We start from the raw sequence: 21,396 nt of genomic DNA on the forward strand, positions 1-21,396 counted from the left end.
AATCATAGAATTATCCCTGCTTCTTGACAGCATCCAAAGCCCTGCTTCCTTAGACCCTCTCCAAAATGACTCAGCCAAAACAAATATCCTATAATAGAATTCCCCATAATAAGCATTCTCCTGCAACTGCAACAAGTAATAAGTCAAGCTTTTTCAACTACACATATGTTGCAGGTGGTCTTTGGCAGAAAGAAATTGACATCATTGATTTAAAATGAAATGTGGAATAGGAAAAAACCAAGGGTAGAGCCTGTGAAACAATGCTGGGGGCTTCACTGCTTGTCATTGATCCTTTCATCAATAACTTTGGCCATGGAAATTTAACCCAGTACACATCCACCTGACGATACAACTATTCATTTCACCTCTTTCTATCTTCTTCACAAAGCTATCAGCAGAGACTTTCTCCAATTCACTTGGACCATTTATGTAACATCTGTGACTGTGTCCTGATATTTTTTCACTTTTAAATTGTTTGATTTGTGTGTGTGTTTAAAAACTGTACATATTTTGTAACTGGGAGAAAGGTGCTAAAGGTTGTTTGGCTTGCCAGTTTTTATCAAAACCATGTCATGTCAACACTTACTTCCTCCCTACACACTATTGAATATGATGTCTTTCCTTTGTTTGCCTATTCTCTTACCTAAAGTATCTTGAGTTTCTATTATTTTCTCATCTGTTTAGGCTTCAATTCCCTTATTAATATATTTGTGCTGTCCTTTCAATTTAAAGTTGCTGTTTTTTGGGCTTCCCTGATGATGCAGTGGTTAAGAATCTGCCTGCCAATGCAGGGGACACAGGTTCAAGCCCTGGTCCGGAAAGATCCCACATGCCACGGAGCAACTAAGCCCATGTGTCACAACTACCAAACCCATGGGCCACAACTACTGAAGCCCATGTGCCTAGAGCCCAAGCTCCACAACAAGAGAAGCCATCAAAATGAGAAACCCGCGCACCGCAACGAAGAGTAGCCCCCTCTCGCCGCAACCAGAGAAAGCCCGCACGCAGCAACAAAGACCCAATGCAGCCATAAATAAAATAAATAAACTTATTAAAAAATTAAAAATAAATAAATAAAGTTGTTTTTTAAGTAAAATGGCTCATTGAAAGGGTCTCTTTTTTTTTAAGACTTTATTTTTCAAATTCACAGTAAAGTAGAAAGTATGGAGAGTTCCCATGTGCACTCTGCCCTCTCACATATAAACCTTCCCTACTATCAAATTCTGCATGAGCAGTGCATTTGTTACAATAAATGTTTACATTGATACACTGTTACCAACCAAAGTCCATAGATTACATTGTTTCACTCTTAGTGTTGTACATCTCATGCATCCACCATTATATTATCATAAGAAATAGTTTTACTGTTCTAAAAATTATTTATGTTCTGCCTATTCATACCTCCCTCCCCTCAAACCCCTGGCAACCACTGATGTTTTCTCTGTCTCCATGCCTTTTCCAGAATGTCACATAGTTGGGATCATACAGTATGTAGCCTTTTCAGATTGGCTTCTTCCACTAAATAACATTCATTTAACTTTTTTCATGTCTTTTCATGGCTTAATAGCTCATTTCTTTTTAGTGATGAAAATGCTTCCATTGTCTGGATTACTGCTATTGATTTATCCATTCACCTATGAAAAGACTACCTTGGTTGCTTCCAAGTTTTGGAAACTATGAATAAAGCTGCTATAAACATCCAAGTGCAGGTTTATGTGTGGAGATAAATTTTCAACTCACTTGGGTAAGTAAATACCAAGTGTAAGGATCACACGGTAAGAGTACATTTAATATTGTAAGAAACTGCCAGTTGTCTTCCAAATTGCCTGTACCATTTTCCATTCCCACCAACAAAGAATGAACGTTCTTGCTGCACATGCTTGCCGGAATTTGGTCTTGTCAATGTTTTGGATATTCACTGTTCTAACAGGTGTGTAGTGGTATCTCGTTATTTTAATAGGCAGTTCCCTCATGATATACAATGTTATTGTGCTTCGTTTCGTATACTCATTTGACATCTATACATCTTCTTTGGTATAGTGTCTCTTAAGATCTTTTGCCCATTTTATAATCAGGTTGTTCATTTCCTTATTGCTTAATTTTAAGCATTGCTTGTATGTTTTGGATAGCAGTCCTTCATCTGCAATGTCTTTTGCAAATATTTTCTTCCAGTCTCTGGTTTCTCATTCACTTGACAGTGTCCTTCTCAGAGCTGAAGTTTTTAATTTTAATGACATCTAGCATATGAATTATTTCTTTCATGGATCAAGCTTTGGTGTTGTATCTAAAAAGTCATCACCAAACCCAAAAGTCATCTAGGTGTTCTTATATGAAATGGTCTATTTCTGTTATGTTGTTTGCCACATCTATTATAATCAGTGGAGCTAACAGAGTCCCTAATATATTTAGTATTCTGATTATTACAAAGAACCTTAATAATTAACCTTAGTAATTTTTTTTTTTTACCAAAATTAACTCATTAGATGCCTAAAAATTAAATAGGTCTAAAGCTAACTAGGAAAGAATCAAAAAGGTACAAAAATGTATAATGAAAGTAAGGACTCTGGGAAACAATGATCACCTCTAGGGGAGGAGGAGCAAGGGAAAATGTTGGCATGGTTACAGCCTACAGGCTTGAAGGAGGGATCAGTGAAGATGGGACTCAGGCTTCTGCCGAGGGGGTGTTGTGCTGGCGGGTTGGGGCTGGTGTCTGCCTGGCGGGGTTTGCAAGAGACAGGAAAACAGCAAACTGGATTCAGATGCTGCTCATGGAAGGAGCCATCTCTGCTGGGGTGAAAAGCATTGCTGGTCTTATGCTCACAGGAATAGCAAACAGATGCAAGTCCACAGAAAGGAGAACAGCCCTTTTCCTTCCCCCAACCTTGCATGTCCTTCTGATGTCCTTATTGCCAGAGCCCAGCAAGAAGCAGCTGGCAAAGCAGAAGTATGGTCTGTGGAATCTCAGCCCCAGCCTCACGTGCCAAGTACACAGAGTGGGCTTGAAACTGAGAGACAATAGCTTAATAACTGGCACACTCTCTCAATGGTTCGTGCCAGGCTTTTGTGCTTGCCTTTGATTAAACATCCTGCTTTTTCTTCTTTTTACATGTTCTGTCACTCGTCATGAATTTTTTAAGGTTCTTTGCCTAATGTCCAGAACCCATTTGGCTGTTCCCAATCAGGATCATGATTTCTAAGGTGACATGGTCACTCTTTCCCCATGCTCCTTTGACTCTCTTTTGACCAACAAGTTTTCCATAATTAAACACAGAGAGATATGTCCCTTCATTGTTTCCTCTTCTTTCTGAAATAAGTCACTATAACTTTCCAAAAGGTGACCTGTACAGTCATAAATCTGTTTATCTTCTCCCGAGTCCACCTCCATGAACATATATTTTGCATTCTCCATGGTGTATATATCTTTTGGATATTCACTGAATGTGTTAATGACACTTCTAGCTAGCTTCTAGTAAGTTTTTTCCTGAGCAATAAATATAAAATCCCCCAATCCTGTCTCTTCAGAGAAAATCAATTTTTTTCTTTATATTCGAGCATTTTCTTACCTTAGTTTCCTTGAATGAAAGCCATCTGCTTTTTTTCTTTCAAAGTTTAATAACTAAATATCCAGCCTTTTGATTTTTTATGGTATGCTCCCCATGACCAGATCATATACGTTTATTTTGTTTGTAATGCAGCTTCTGTGTTTCCTTTATTCTCTTGTTTTTCTCTGTCTGCTTAGGTTCTACCTATACTGTTCTATTATTTCCATTGTGCTGGATCTTCTCCCATTACAATCTTCAGGTGCTCCCTACCACATTTGCTTTCTTCTTCTGTGGACTTCAGACAATACCACTTCCTTACAACTTAAAATTCTGTCTCCTTTCTTCAGCAGGAACTCTCTTCCCCCTGCTGTATTCTTACTGCCCTCCTGTGTCACCTCAAGTACCTCAGTTGTTTCATCCCCCCTATTCTCACCCCAGCTCCTTTCTCCCCATATTTTCATTCTCTTCAGACTGAGGATTCATTCCTTATCATTATTTATTCTTTATCATTATTTATTCTTTATCCTTATTTATTCCTTATCATTATTTCCTTATCATGATTTGGTTTTCAGTAATTTGAGAGAAAGAACATAACCTGCAATTTAAATGGATGACATTAAGACACTACTATATTTAAAATAGATAACCAACAAGGACCTACTGTATAGCATGGGGAACTCTGCTCAATATTCTGCAATAACCTAAATGGGAAAAGAATTTGAAAAAAAAATAGATACATGTATACGTATAACTGAATCACTTTGCTGTACACCTGAAACTAACACAAATTGTTAATCAACAATACTCCAATATAAAATAAAGTTTTTTTAAAAAATTTAAAAAGAAATTAAATGGATGACACTAGCCTGCCTTTCCTTCTTTCATGTAAAATATCTCCTTTTACCATATGCTCAATCATTTTTTTTAACCTGACTTGTGAAGGGGAGCAGAGTATGCCATCCCAAATTTGTGTCACATTGGCATGTGGATTATTTTGACCTGAAGGCAATCAAGACCCAGTAGACTCAGAACAAGCTTTTTAACTCTCCCTTAACAGCCTTTATAAAAGAATTTAGATAGGAGACATGTACCAGAAAGAGAGCTATTACCAGAGACAATTTTTTTTTTTTAATCTGAAAGACTTATCTGTATGCCAGGGCAAACATCTAATTAGCAAGCATCTCATCTCCTTATTGCCCTGTGAGTTCCCCTCCTCTCCTTTGAAGCCCCAGGCCCCTATCCCATTCCTGAGCTCAGGATGGCATAGGAGCCTAAATTGCCTGACTGCCTTTGAGTCTCATGTCTTTGTGGGTTCCCATAAGTACATAATAAAATGTGTTTTTCCCCTGTTAATCCATCTTATGTCAATTTAATTTTTAGACCAGCCAAAGGACCTAGAAGGGAAGAAGGAAGAATTTTTTCTCCCCTACACACATAGAGCTTATCTTTGGCTTTCACATATACTAGCTATAATTCTTTTCTTTCCCACACAAAAAAATTAAAAGTTCCTGGCAGTGTGATCACATCATCTTCCCCTTTCCACAACTGTTACACAATTGGATTCCCCAGAGCAAATCTAAGCTGGTCTGCCATATACTGGAATTGTTAAAATAACTCAATATTAGATATAAAGTGAATAAATTCTGCATTATGTGAGAAAACGGAATCAGCCCAAAATTCTCAAGTGACATAGATTTATTTTCTTCTGACACAGTCCAAAATAAACCAAATGTCTCTGATGATCTAAATCTAATGTCAAATTTTCCAATTTCCAGGGCCTGGATTAGTATCTATACTATACTATACTATACTATAAAACCCCTTTGTTTTATTCTATTTGAATTAATAATTTGCACTTTCCAAAATTATTTCAAATATTTGATTAGTACAGTACTCTGTAAATCAGGCAGACAAAAAATTATTTTTATATTACAAGTGAAAAAACAAAATATGTTAAATGATGTTCAGGGTCACAGAAAAGTGGAAAAACTAAGACAAATTTAGCTCTTCTAAGTATACTCCCTTTCAACTACAAAAGAGAGTTGCCATGTTCTCACCACATCATGTCTTGCTAGCAAGATCCCTACACAATTTGAGAAACAAATTGATATTAAAAAAAGTCTCCCATTAGACACTGTTTCAAAACTTCGTTATAAATTCTTCTGGAAAGCTATTTGGCAATGGACATCAAATATCATAAATATTTTCTTACTCTTCAACCTAATTATGCTACTACCACATATCCATCTTGAGACAATAATCTGAAACACAAAAATGAATCATGCACAAATATATCCATGACAGAGTTAGAATCAAACTACATGCCAACTCTGATGGAAAGTTAAATAAATACAGTAAATCCACAAGGTAGAATTACAAACAGCTGTTAAAATAAGGCCCATTACGAGTTTCTATTGTTATGAAAAATTGTTATTCTACAAATGTTCACTGAACAGGACAGGATTCAAATGTATATATAAATTATGACTACAATTATCACATATCCTCATCCAATTCATTTGTTTACATTTAAAATGGTCATTTAAAAATTTTGTTTCCTGAAAATGTATTATTAAATTAATGCTGCTCTTATAATCAATGGCATTTTACACTGAAGGAAAAATATTTCATAAAATGCATGAAAGAACTTTGGAATAAAAGTAAAAAAATATTAAAATTATTTGGAATTGGGGCTTCCCTGGTGGCACAGTGGTTGAGAATCTGCCTGCTAATGCAGGGGACACAGGTTCGAGCCCTGGTCCGGGAAGATCCCACATACCGCGGAGCAACTGGGCCCGTGAGCCACAACTACTGAGCCTGAGCATCTGGAGCCTGTGCTCCGCAACAAGAGAGGCCGCGATAGTGAGAGGCCCGCACACCGCGATGAAGAGTGGCCCCCACTTGCCACAACTAGAGAAAGCCCTCGCACAGAAACGAAGACCCAACGCAGCCAAAAATAAATAAATAAATAAATAAAATATTTTAAAAAAAAAGTTATTTGGAATAGATGAATTGTGAATGATTTTCTTCTTTTACTTTTCTATATTTCTCTCCAAACCTATCAGTTAGCAAACAATAAAAACAACACAAACTCTCCCCCCAAAAGTGTCCCTATTGTCTATTTTCTCACCAAAACCAAGTATCTTTTCTTACAGTTGGTCTTCATTCTTACATCCTTTACTAAGGTAACTATAATGGAAACATTTTAGATCAGCAATATTTTATTTCTTTCTGTTAACTCTTTCTATGTCCCACATTTTTCCCTCCCATTTTTTTTTCAATTTAAATTCTCATCTTTTTGTTTTGTTTTGTTCTTATTTGCTTCCTGAGAGTGTACTAACTCATAAAACTTTTGTTTGAGGTTCCCCCTTCTACCATCCTCCTGGAAGCCATTCTCTGACCTGGTCTCCCAGGTCTCTAATCATTTCTAAATTTCTAAACTAATCATTTCTCTCATAATCTCAAAAAGGCACATCTCCAGTTCTCAAAATTCTTTAGTGACTGACACATCGTGAGACCCAACCATCAGGGGTCTATCTTCATGAAGAAATGAGGAGTCTCTCCAGAGGAAGTTTACATTAAATGAACAAAAGCTTCTGCTTGGGGCTTCCCTGGTGGCGCAGTGGTTGAGAATCCACCTGCCAATGCAGGGGATACGGGTTCAAGCCCTGATCTGGGAAGATCCCACATGCCGCGGAGCAACTGGGCCCGTGAGCCACAATTACTGAGCCTGGGCGTCTGGAGCCTGTGCTCCGCAATAAGAGAGGCCGCGATAGTGAGAGGCCCGCGCACCACGATGAAGAGTGGCCCCCACTTGCCACAACTAGAGAAAGCCCTCGCACAGAAACGAAGACCCAACACAGCCAAAAAAAAAACTAATTAATTAATTAATTAATTAAAAAAAAAAAAACCTCTGCTTGTGTCTAAATTTGTGGAAATCATGAACTTGTCATGAAAACATGTCTCCTGATCTAGGACTCTTCTGTAGGAATGCTGGTACGTCATAAACTTACTTTTTCTCTATTGAATTTCCAGTTTTACACAATGACTCCCTGAGCAGGAAAAAAAAATGTGTTTCCTAGAATGCTGTATATATAACATTTATGTGAGGGGTAGAGGAGAATTTGTTATCTAAGATGTTGACCTAAGATATGGTAATTAGCTGAACTTCTAATTAAACATAGTTAACCTAGCTTAGTTAGACCTAAGGCTAGAGCATTGTCTTCCATGACTATGAGACTGTTGGAACAATGCTAACAGGTAACAAGTGCTGATAGAAACACAAATATGAAGGTTCATCAAATATCACCGAGCCCCAAACAGCTATAATGAATATAATATGAGAGTTAAAGTGGTAAAATGAGGAGAATGCTATGCTGACTACCTAAGGTTAATAACTGAGGAAATAGTTTTAAATTTCGTCATAAGATTGATGACTGGAAATTAATAGTTCCTCAACCTCCTCATACACCCAACTTCTTAAGAAATTGGAATCCATTCGAACCCACAAAGGACAGCATGGCATAATTGTAAGTACATTCACTCTGCAGCCAGACTCTGGATTCAATCTTGGTTCTGCACCTTAGGCAAGTTGCTTAACCTCTCGGTAACTCAATATGTAAAATGGGACTAATAAAAGAACCCATCTCAAGGCATCATCATGTTGCTTAAATAATTATCTAGTTACAATGTGCTTAGAAATATACCTGTGAAATGGAACTATGCCATTCCCAAATATGCCTCTTTTCCATAAGGATTATTTTTGAGCTGATTATTTTAAGAAACAGTAGAGACAGGAGACACAGGAGAAGCTCTGAAAACAGGTAGAAGTTACCTTTTTGCAAGGGAAATTTACATTTATAAAGGAAATCTCCATTTGTGTCTCCCTCTCTGTACCAGGAAGAGAAGGATACTCTAAATCACAAGAAACTCTTATCTATGGAGAAGGCAGGAACTTACCTCTGACTAACAAACTTACCCTTTTTTACTGTGTTTTTCCTGATAGCTTCCTTTAACTGGCCTCCCCTCACACGCCCTGCCCCACCAACATCTTTCTTTTGTCTTTTACTGCAGATGGTGTTTAAGGTGGTTACTTGGGCCATTTCAGAGAGTTTTACTCACTTTTTCTGCATATCTCCCATGTAAATATGAGGTATACATGTTTTTAAACTTCTGTTTGTTTTTCTCTTGTTAATCTGTCTTTTATTACAGGGGTATCTCAGCCAAGAACTTAGAAGGTTACAGGCAAAATTATTCTTCCTTCCCTTTGCCTAGTACATAATAAATACTAAATAAGTTAAATAAATAAGGGAAAGCATCTTGAAAAAAGGTCAAGGTTTTGTTCCGGATTTTGTTCCATTGGTTGAGAGCCTCACTCACAGAAGTCTGGACCCAACAGTGAACTTGAGATTGCTAAAGTAGTCTGTTACCAAATATGATAAGAAGATTGTTGTGATAGCCAGTTTTAAGTGTTATTTTGGCAAGGATGTAGTATCTAGTTTTAAGGGAGAAGAAAATAACTTTCCCTCTACCCTTCTAAGTTCTCAGCTGGGAACTCTGTAACAAAAGACAGATTAACAAGAGAAAAACAAACAGAAGTTTATTAACACATCTACCTGGAGTATATGTGGTAGATACCCAGAGAGAAATGAGTAACTCTCAGAGTTAGCTTAGAATTCAGGCTTAAGTACTATCTTTAGTTTAAAGACAAAGGAGAAGAGGGTGTAGGGGAAGCTAGTTATGAAGTAGGTGACCAGGAAAAGTATGGTAAACAAAAGTAAGGTTTGTTATGCAGATTTAAGTCCTTGCCATCTCCATTGATAAGAGTTTCTGATGATTTAATCTATCTATATATCCTACAAGGGTTCTGTTTCTCTGGTGGAACCCTGACTGATCAATTGTCAAAAGAGCTGGGCCAGATAATAGATTTTTGTATTGGACTTAAACTTTATTCCTAGATGAGTAGAAGAATCAACTACCTCAGAGATAAGCGTGTCACTGATCTCGGGTGGCCTCAGCCTGCAGCAGCTTGAAGCAGGTGTTCAGTTCCTGGCCAGAGACTGATGTCGGGTTGCGGTGGTGAGAGCACTGAATTCGAGTCACTAGACAAGTGGTCAGTGACAAAGCCCTGGCCCTACGGCTTTGCAGAAAAAGAATTCCCACAAAGATGGAAAGTAGTGAAACAAGTAAAGTATTATTAGGAGAAAAAAAAGAGTACAGTACTTGTGGATAGACACACGGGTGGGCTCAGAGAGACAGTCGTGCCCTTGTGGCAATTTGAATCACTTTTATGCAGCATTTCTTCCATGTTTCCTTTGGCCAATCATTTTGATTTGCCTGGTTCAAAATGCGTATTTGGTATATCTCAGGATTTTCCCATGTGTGCCCACGCCTCTCTTAGCCAAGATGGATTCTACCAAAGAGGCCTATGGGTAGACTGGACATCATCACTTGGCATCACTCCCCTTTTGATCTCCAAGGAACCTTTCTGTGCATGTGTAGTCAGGGAGGTCTCCTGACTTCGAGAATGGGGAATACATGGTCTCTTATTTTCTACCTGGGCAGGGCCCAGCCTGTTCTCTCAATTGTCTTGTTATCCTTGTCTCAGAGTATTGGTCCATAGGGAACGAACTCAAACCATTTGTACTGGGGGCCATCTATCTCCTGCCTCATCACCACTATTGAAAGATGACAAGAACTCAATTTAAGGGTGGTTCTTGGAGTTAACCATACATGCCAGTATTTTTATGCAGAAACACATCACTTTCCTTGAACAATTTATACCAAGGTGGAACTGAATATCATCCAGGTATTGAATTCATAATCATTAATCAACTACTCAGATAAACACACTATAGCTGTCATCCACAGGGTGACAGTTGATTGAATTTCCTGTGGGCAGGGAGATGAGGTGGAGGTGGGAGAAGAAAGAGGTCATCGATCAGACATTAATCAGCATTGCTGAACTTCACTATTCTGATGTGTCACCTGAATGATACTCTTTAGGGGAAAGTAATCAGACTGACATACGTCTGTAATCTTCTAAGAGTCAAAACCGCAAAGTACACATCTAAGATGCAGAAGTAAACTGGAGAATCCAGAAGCATGTCAGTTTTACCTTCACCTCTGAAGACAGAGCCCAGCAAGTAAAGTCCTACCAGGGAGTTAAGTCCCTATTCTGGTCTAGACAAGCCCAAGTTCAGTTTAAAGTCATTTACCTCTAAATTACCTTTTCCAGTGTGAGTTTGCTACCAAACACAAGCTTGTGTGCCCAACACACAGTGAGGCCAAATAAACCAAAATGTCAAAGTTTGGAGCAGAGAAAGGTTTATTGCAGGGCCAAGCGAAAAGAACAGGTGGCTTGAACTCAAAACCCCCTGAACTCCCTGAGGGTTTTCTGGGAGAATTTTTTATGGGAAAAATTTAGGGTGAGGGTTGCAGGGTGTGTGACTCTGCTGATTGGCTGGTGGTGAGGAGACAGGGTGGTATTACAGGAATCTTGTATTCAGCCTGAAGTTACCATCTTCCATCTGGGGGGGGGGGGGGCTTAGTTCCTACAGAAGGACTCAAAGACATTGTTATGTTTATTCCTTGAGGTGAACCAGGACCTGCCTCAAGGCTGCACTTTGTTTCTTGACTACTCCTCCCTTGTCTCTGCATTCCTTCCCTTCCCTGATCAGCAACTGTTCAGATCTGCCCTTTGGGACTCAGGGAAGGTCATGGAGGCTGGAGGCTGTTACCTACAAACAAGGAACGGGGAACCCAGAAAGGCTTCCATGCCCAGGAGCCCCACAGGGTTCTGCTCAGTTTCATTATTTGATTAAAATTGTGACAATTCAAATTTTTCTACTCTGAATTTTATTCTGCCAGTTTTAAGCTATACATTGTAAGAGTGAATTCATCAGTAATGCTGACATTTTCTTAACAGGAAATGCTGACTCTTTTCCACAGGGGGGTGGGGAGGTGGAGGAGGGGGGAACTGGCTTGCTTCTTTGAAGGAAGAAAGAAATAAAAACTGCATTAAATTTAAAACCCCTACCTTATGCCACAAAAAAAGAAAAGAAAATCTGAAATTGAAATCAGGAAAGTTATTTGTAGGAAACCTTGAGTCTTTGAAATATTCAGATTCCAAAGGAACTAAATTATTTTGAAAGGAAAAATGCAAGATCAAAGCCATGAAGAAGACTGAAGCTAAAATATCACCTCATATAAAACAGGTCACTCGAGTTAGTATATGCCCAGAGTCTAAATCTGAGGGGGAAAAAAAAAAAAGATATGACATATGAGGCCAGCTACAAAAAAGTCTGGAACAAAGTTAAATTTTCTTAGGTTTTATGGAAACCCAAAGAGGGTGATTGTTTGCTTTATAAAGTATGCATCACCAAAAGTTATTTTCATCAGTATGAAATGAACCAGGTTTCTACAAAGTCAAAGCATTTGCTGTCCTAGAGTGAAAAGAGAAAAAAAAAAAATAGACATTTTGACCACTGTGAGGTATGATTTTTTTTGTCTTGTTTTGTTTTATTTGTAATAAAGTATTATACATAATATAATCAACAAAGATTGTAATTATAGCTGAAAATAAACAACAGTGGACAAAATTCTGATTGAATAAATTTTGGGTTTGTTTTGATGAAGAACCAAACTTCCTGCCTTTGATAAGGAAATAACAGTAATTTATCTTGGAGTGTCAAAGGTTTGGAATTGTCCTGTGATTCATGGATTATCTCTTGGAATGCAGGTCTTTGGAAATTTAAAGCTTTTCAGTGACCTGATATGTCCGCCAAGTCAGAAGAGGGTAAACTGTGAAATCTCACTTTCATTTGTTCCAAATGTCCCTGTGGTCAAGATCCTGCATCAGGAGCCTGCATTTTAGCTGAGTAAGTCTGTTCTATGACTTTCTGATTCGGTGTAATTAATTTGGTACTCTGATCTAGTTTGGTCTCTTTATTTTTTTTAGATGCAATGAAAAGTGATGATTAACACATCTTATTGCATGTTTAACAGAATAAAGTGATAAAATATTAAGGTTAAAGAGTTAATTTCTGTCTGGAACTTTTCTAAAGACTGCAGTAAGTTCCCTACATATGAACGAGTTCTGTTCCAAGAGCACATTCGTAAGTCCAATTTGTTCCTAAGTCCAACAAAGTTAGCCTATGTACCCAATTAATACAATCAGCTATATAGTACTGTACTGTAATAGGTTTATAATACTTTTCACACAAATAATACATAAAAAACAAACAAAAAAATGAGGAAAACATGTTTAATCTTAGTACCTTGAAAAGTACAGTAGTACAGTACAACAGCTGGCATCCAAGGGCTGGCACACATGTTCTCATATTTGAAAGTCTGCAACTTGAAGGTTCATATGTAGGGGACTTACTGTACAGTCATACTTATTGTTCCTTTTGTAGTGCCGGAAATACTATCTCATTCTACTTTACCAGGCACTGCCTACAGGTGTGTGTCTCTTTCTCTGAGAGGTCCCAGGTTCACCAACGTTCCTGGTCTGCCAGGAAGTGACATTCTTTACCACCTCTAAGGCTTACGAGTCTATAAATACTAGAGTAGTGATAAAGGAAATTTGTATATCTGAACCCACGAAAAGGAGGCTGCCCTCACAGCCAGGCAGCATGTTACAATTCGAAACCTAAGTCTGCCCACACTTATGGGATCCACCTCACTGTCTAGGAAACCTAACATATACCAATCACCATCCTCAAACTCAGCTTTAGCTAGTTCACCTTACCCTAGAGAATAGGATCTGCCAGCCTTACCAGGAAGTCCCTGACCTCTTAGCCAATCATGTCTTATTTCTGCCTTGCTGCCTTTAATTCACTAAAGCTTCTAACATGAGTTTTATAAACCCACTCCTACCCAAAATCCCTTGGGAAGAGTGCCTCACTGAGGCATTGCACCTCCCAATCTATGGATTGTTTTCCCTTGAATAAATGACATCAAACTTGTTATGAAATTATATTATTTTGGTCATTTAGTAGTAGATATCAGACCAGTTGCCTGGAAGGACTTTGAAGCACTGTTTCCAAAACTGGAAAACAGGCATGTTCCTTATAATAGCCTTACTACACTTAATTTAAAGATATATTTTTTAAAATGTTACTGTTGAAAAATATATATAACCAAAAATTTGCCATTTTAACCAGTTTTAAGTGTACAATTCAATGGCATTAATTAAATTGACAATGTTGTACAGCGATCAGCACTACCTATTTCCAAAACATTTTCATCACCCAAAATAAAAACTGTACCCATTAAGAAATAACTTCCTATCTCACTTTCCCCTCAGTTCCTGGTAACTTCTAATCTACTTTCTGTAATGAGTTTACTTTTAAGTATGACATTTCTGGAATAGTCCTGATTACAAATTTTGGTTCCTCCAATTAAATTTTTGTGGAAAAAAGAATAGATTCTTACTGAACCAATGCAAATAACTACATTGCCATGAAAAATATTGTTTATGGTATTTGACCATTTACCTAATTAGTCTAGAAGACAAAGCTAATCAATATACAATCACTATTTTCTATACATCAACTATTTTTAAGTTGTGATAATGACATTAGATTATCATCAGACTCTCCAAAGATTTTCCATAGGTATTTTTTCCCAAATTCTGAGAGGGTTGCTTGGGGCAAGACAACATTCAAATAGACTTTTATTTCAGTTTGCACAAATGTGGCCTGTTAAATTGATGATTAGAAATAAGCCAAGGAGTGCTTCCCTGGTGACACAGTGGTTACAAATCCACCTGCCAATGCAGGGGACACAGGTTCGAGCCCTGGTCCGGGAAGATCCCACATGCTGCGGAGCAACTAAGCCCGTGCGCCACAACTACTGAGGCTGCACTCTAGAGCCTGCGAGCCACAACTGCTGAGCCCACATGCTACAACTACCGAAGCCCACGTTCCTAGAGCCCGTGCTCCATAACAAGCGAAGCCACTGCAATGAGAAGCCCCCGCACAGCAATGAAGAATAGCCCTCGGTTCCCTGCAATTAAGAAAGCCCATGCACAGCAATGAAGAACCAAACGCAGCTAAAAATATAAATAAATAAATAAATAAATAAATAAGAAGAAATAGGCCAAGGAGAAAGAAAATTTTTTTATAATATGCCCATGAAAAAATATAACATTAACTATAATTAAATTTCCCTTATATCAGTTACAGTCAATCCTACATAATTAATTCTTTATAGCCAGAACTTGGCTTAGAAGTCTGCTTTCACAGAGTCATCTGTTTCTAGACTAAAGGTCTCCTGGATTTCCTAATCCAGTTCCCTGGTAGAGCCTAACAAGTGTCTGTTCTGGTAGTGATGTCAGCTGATACCTGAAAACCTGTACTCTGAATGTGGGAAAGTCAATATCACTTAATGTTATCAGAGGAGACTGGTTATTATATCAAAACACAAAAACAAAATGATTACAGTCTTGACTACAATTTTAACCAAAGTGACAACGTTTTAAAATAAAAATAGCAGAACGTCACACTAATTACAAGGAATGTGAGCTCTTTCAGAAAAGAACTTCTGATTTTGACTTTTAAATGTTTCCCAAACATGAGAAAATCAGCACAAAGGCACAAAAAGTTAACAAGTCCTCAAATGAAGATGTTCTCAAACATAGTTTAGACCAGACTAAAATTACCCCCCTCGATCCAGTTACAAAGAAGAGGGGGCTAATCACGGGGGATTTCCCCAAGTCCTGTAAACATACAATAGAGCATACTCAAATGGTCCCTAAAACAAAATAATCCATATCTGCATGAAGTAGAAATAAACCAGAAATAGACTCAGGGAGAGCAAAAACTCTATCACCATATGTTAAAAGTCACCTCAGAAACCAAGTAAGGAGACTGGGCACCATGAGGTGTCTTTATTCAACAACTTATTTTGTTCAATTTTATTGGGCAAATCTTTAGGGGAGTCTACATAGGTCCTCCAGAAACTATCAAACAAACAAACAAACAAAATAAATAAGCAAGCAAGAAGGGGGACACTTAGAAAATTTAGATCAATCTATAAATGAAGATCTTCTTACTTGCAATAAAGCATTATTCCAGGCAGATCAGCATTCAGAACAAGTAGCTTCCTGGAATAAAGAGTGAAAGCTATATTTATAGTTCAAATGCTTATATTCCAGACGACAATTCTGATTGGATAGCATTTAGGTCGCTGTCAATAAAAAACAGAACTTACAGTCTTTCATAAGAAAAAGATTATCATAGCGTATTTCAGGATGTAGTTTTCAAAACTGCAGATAGTAAGATCCAACTGAGGCAAAGAAAAAAAGAAAGTAAATAAAACAGTAAACAAGAAAAATACACATACGTGCACATATAGCACATGTTACATATAACATATGTAATATATACACATATATAATAAAACTTGAGTACATTGTATTATCATCAGTGTGTTTTAGCATGTAGACAGACTCTTTTTTTACAATTCAGTAAAAGTATAAAATAAAATCTGAGCTAAATAAATCTTAGGTTTAGTTTGCTGCCAAAAACCACAGTCTTTCTAGTTATTCTATCATGAAAATATACACTGGGCATGGAATCTTTATCTTGATTTTGGTGACAAATACATGTTTTTCCATGGTTGTTTACAATTCTTCATTCAGTTGTCCCACAAAATAGCTCTGGCTGTGAGCGAAACTTGCATTTAAAACCAAACTGAATCTGTCTAGCTTCCTCATCACTGCAGTAAAATGAATTTTAATGCTCACTTTTGATTTAACAATACAACTACTTCATTACTCACATTCTCTAAAAATGTAACATAAGCACATTTCGGAATATGAATTTGCAATGCATTGCTTATTTAAAAGGCTCCATTCTTCCAAGAGCAGGTAAACTTCATTAACTCAGGCTATTCAAAGGGACAATAGTCAAAATAGTAAAATATTTACAAATACACAAACAAGTTCTCATTTAGAGGACATTTATTGACCACCTATTTGGTGCTGGACATTACGCCAAACACCACTGGTAGGCAATTAGGAAGCTATGAACATTGTCCTGGAGCAGAGTTTTCATAACAAAGAACACAAATGTAACCAAGAGTAACCAATTTACACAGGAAGTGCTATGATGCAGTATAAATAAAATGCTATGCCCTTTCAGAATGAGGAGTATCTAACTACCTCAGTCTTACAAATCTGTAAATGAATTCATAAGGTCTTGAAGAGTAGGAAGAATATTGCCATCCTAGAATGGACAAAAGTAGCTCAAGGGGAATCACTGAAAAACAAAATGACCTAACTTATTTCCTCATTAAAAAATATCTCAAATATGTCCACTCCTATCCACAGCCACTGCTACCAGCCTAGCCTAAGCCACTGTCTTCCCTCACCAGGACTTCTGTAATTCTCACTAACTAACATCATCCAATCTTGTTTCCTTATATGAATCCCCCATAGCAGACATAGAATTTTTATTTTTATTTTTTGTGTATATTGAACCTTGTCACTGCTGCTTAAAGTTTTTCATTGAGTGAATGAAATCCAAACTCCTTATCAAAGCCTAGATAATCTGCCCATTCTTCCCATTTCAAGGTCCAGACCACTACTTGGCTGTGATATATGGGTCATCTTTAAACTCTTTCTCCCAACTAATTTATTTGCCTGTGAAGCCATATTTCTAAATGTTCACATGCATTTCAAAATCAGAATCTATTTTGAAATATCAGAACAATATTTTTTAAGGGTGGCCAATTGTTCAGTACTTTCTTTTTTATCATATTAGAAACATACAATTTCAGAGAAAAGGTATCAGATTTATAACTATATGGGAAACCTATTTGTTTACTAGATGTGCTTTTAAAAAATTGAAAGAAATACTATTTTCTTAAACTTGAAATCATATTTGAATTGCAAAAGAGGCTTCCTGTACTCATGAACTAGATCAGTCAGACTGCCCTTTCCAGTGAGGATAACTAAAAAAACCATTTAAAAAAATGATAGACATAAACTTTGTAGGAAATGGAGAGCTAACAAGTTCATGCAGAATTATTGGCCCAGGATTTGGGAGACCATGGAAATCCAGAAATGTAAGTCAGGCATTTGAGACCACTTTTCTCTTGGACTTTTAATAATTCCACTGGCAGTAGGGCAGTAGGGAGGCTGACAGACTGGGGAAGCGGGAGACAAATATGAGTCCAGAGCAGACAGAGGTTTGTTCCTAAACTCTCCTGCATGGGCGAGGACCTGAAATTTACAAGTTAGGTATCAACCAGGCCTCACAGGGATTGCATCTCAACTTTGAATTACTCACTCATCAAAATTAGATTAAGGAGACCCCCTGCCCCAGAGGTCTAAAAACTATAGATGTTGGGTTCAAGCAAATAAATGCCCTTTCCTTCTGGAGAAGGAAAACACCATCCTAGGACTCAAGTTATTTCTATAAATAATTTTTCAAATACTATGTCTGGCATGCAATAAAAAAATAATTGGGCTCATGAAGAAACAAGACACCTTGACTGAAAATCAAAAAAAGTAACAAACAATAGAAACAGATCCATTTACTGGAAGTGGAAGAAAAGTACCAAAATATATTAAACTTTGTTAAGTAGAGGATAAATATTGCAATTTCTAAGATAATAACTAAAAGAATAGTAAAAGTCTATATAACGTCTAAGGTTAATAATGACCAAAATATTAGAATAATAAAAAGTCTGATGAAAAGAAGTCGAGAAAAGAGAGGAAAGAAAACATCATACAAGTGAAACAAATAGAAAACAAGCAGGAGTATAATGTATTTACAATTAAGGATCTAGATAGTTCATCTCAAAAAATAAATCTTGTCAAAATAGATGCAAGAAGAGAGCACAGCATCTGGAAAGGATGAGAGGTGAGGAAGCATCCTCAGGGTTGAAAAACAAGCAATGCCATTTGATGGATTTGTAATCTTGAGAAAATTACTTAATCTCTCCGGGTCTCTCTTTCCATTCCGTAAAGTGGCAAGTAACACACAGATATACCTCGAAGATATATATTGCAGGTTCAGTTCCAGAACAGGGCAACAAAGTGAATATCTCAATAAAGTGAGTCACAGGATTTTTTTTTGGTTTTCCCGTGTATATAAAAGTTATGTTTACACTATACTGTAGTCTATTAAATGTGCAATAAATTTTGTCTAAGAAAACAATGTAAATATCTTAATTTTAACGTACTTTATTGCTAAAAAATACTAACCATCATTTGAGCCTTCAGCAAGTTATAATCTTTTTGCTGGTGGAGTGTCTTGCCTCGATGTTGATGGCTGCTGACTGATCAGGGTGATGGCTGCTAAAAGTTGGGGTGACTGCGGTGATTTCTTAAAATAAGACAACAAGGAAGTTCACTACATCAATGGACTCCTCCTTTCACAAAAGATTTCTTTGTAGCATGCAATGCTGTTTGATAGCATTTTACCCACAGTAGAACTTCTTTCAAAATTGAAGTTAACTCTTGTAAACCCTGCCACTGCTTTATCAACTAAGTTTGTATAATATTCTAAATCCTTTGTTGTCGTTTCAACAATCTTCACAGCATCTTCTCTAGGGAGTAGATTCCATCTCAAGGAACCACTTTCTTTTCTCATCCATAAGAAGCAGCTCTTCATTCCTTAAAGTTTTATCATGAGATTGCAGCAATTCAGTCACATCTTCAGGCTCCACTTCTAATTCTAGTTCTCTTTCTATTTCAACCACATCTGCAGTTACTTCCTCCACTGACGTCTTAAACCCTTCAAAATCATTTATGACAGTTGGAATCAATTTCTTCCATAGTCCTGTTAATGTTAATATTTTGACCTCTTCCCATGGACCATGAATGTTCTTAATGACATCTAGAATGGTGAATCCTTTTCAGAAAATTTTCAATTCACTTTGCCCAGATTCATCAAAGGAATCACTACCTATGGCAGTTATAACCTTACAAAATGTATTTCTTAAAGAATAAGACTTAACAGTCAAAATTATTCCTTGATCCATGTGTTGCAGAATGGATGTTGTGTAAGCAGGAATAAAAACAACATTAATCTCATTGTACGTCTCCATCAGAGCTCTTGGAAAACCAGATGCATTGTCAATAAGCACTAAAATTTTGAAAGAAGTCTTTTTTTCTGAGCAGTAGGTCTTAACAGTGGGCTTAAAATATTCAATAAATAATGTTGTAAACAGATGTGCTGTTATCCAGCCTTTGTTGTTCCATTATAGAGCACAGGCAGAGTAGAGTCAGCATAATTATTAAGGGCCCTGGTGTTATTGGAATGGTAAACAGGCATTGCCTTCTATTTAAAGTCACTGCTTTAGCCTCTAACAAGAGGGTCAGCCTGTCTTTTGAAGCTTTGAAGCCAGTCATTGACTTTTCCTCTCTAGCTATGAAAGTTTTAGATGGGATCTTCTTCCATTATAAGGCTGTTTCATCTACATTGAAAATCTGTGGTTTTGTGTAGCCACTTTTATTAATGATCTTAGCTAGATCTTCTGGATAACTTTCTGCAGTTTCTACATTAGCACTTGTTGCTTCACCTTGCACTTTTACACTATGGAGATGGGTTCGTCCATTAAACTTCATGAACCAACCTCTGCTAGCTTCAAACTTTTCTTCTGCACGTTCCTCACCTCTATCAGTCTTCACAGAATTGAAAAGAGTTAGGGCCTTTTTCTGGCTTAGGCTTTGCCTTAAGGGAATGTTGTGACTGGTTTCAACTTCTTTCCAGACCTCTAAAATTCTCTCCATATCAGAAATAAGGCTGTTTCATTTCTTATTCATGTGTTCACTGGAGTAACACTTTTAATGTCTTTCAGGAACTTTTCCTTTGCATTCACAACTTGGCTATTTGGCTCAAGAGGCCTAAGTTCTGGCCTATCTCAGCTTTTGACACGCCTTCCTCACTAAACTTAATCATTTATTGCTTTTGATTTAAAGTGAGAAACCTGTGACTCTTCCTTTCTGAACACTTAGAGGCCACTGTAGGGTTATTAATTAGCCTGATTTCAATATTGTTGTGTCTCAGGGCATAGATAGGCTTGAGGAGAGGGAGAGAGATGGGGGAACAGCTGGTCAGTGGAGTAGGCAGAACACACGTAACATTTATCAATTAAGTTTGCCATCTTATGTGGGCATGGTTCATGGTGCCTCAAAATAATTACAATGGGGGCTTCCCTGGTGGCACAGTGGTTGAGAATCTGCCTGCCAATGCAGGGGACACGGGTTCGAGCCCTGGTCTGGGAGGATCCCACATGCCACGAAGCAGCTGGGCCCATGAGCCACAACTACTGAGCCTGCGCATCTGGAGCTTGTGCTCCGCAACAAGAGAGGCCGCGATGGTGAGAGGCCCGCACACCGCGATGAAGAGTGGCCCCCACTTGCCGCAACTAGAGAAAGCCCTCGCACAGAAACAAAGACCCAACACAGCCATAAATAAATTGATTAATTAAATAAATAAACCCAAAGTTAAAAAAAAAAAATGCATTGGCTTGATGAATTGGGAGATTGGGATTGACCTATATACATTAATATGTATAAAATGGATAACTAATAAGAACCTGCTGTATAAAAAAATAAAATTAAAAAAAAATAATTACAATGGTAACATCAAAGATCACTGATCACAAATCACCATAACAAATATATCAATAATAATAATGAAAAAGTTTGAAATATTGTGAGACTTATCAAAATGTGACACAGAAACACAAAGTGAGCAAATGCTATTGAAAAGACGGTGCTGATAGATCTGCCCCAGTAGGATTGCCACAAACCTTCAATTTGTAAAAAACGCAAAATCTGCAAAGCACAAGAAAATGAAGCACAATAAAATGAGTTATGCCTGTACATATAAGT

At 37.4% G+C, this 21,396-nt stretch overlaps 1 pseudogene; it reads right to left on the bottom strand.

Annotated features, from left to right (window-relative positions):
• Positions 1-18,769: 18,769 nt before the first annotated feature.
• Positions 18,770-20,515, bottom strand: LOC114238591 (tigger transposable element-derived protein 1-like; annotated as a pseudogene).
• Positions 20,516-21,396: the final 881 nt, after the last annotated feature.

Source organism: Balaenoptera acutorostrata, chromosome 4, assembly GCF_949987535.1.
Source record: "Balaenoptera acutorostrata chromosome 4, mBalAcu1.1, whole genome shotgun sequence".
Classification (NCBI taxonomy): Eukaryota; Metazoa; Chordata; class Mammalia; order Artiodactyla; family Balaenopteridae; genus Balaenoptera; species Balaenoptera acutorostrata.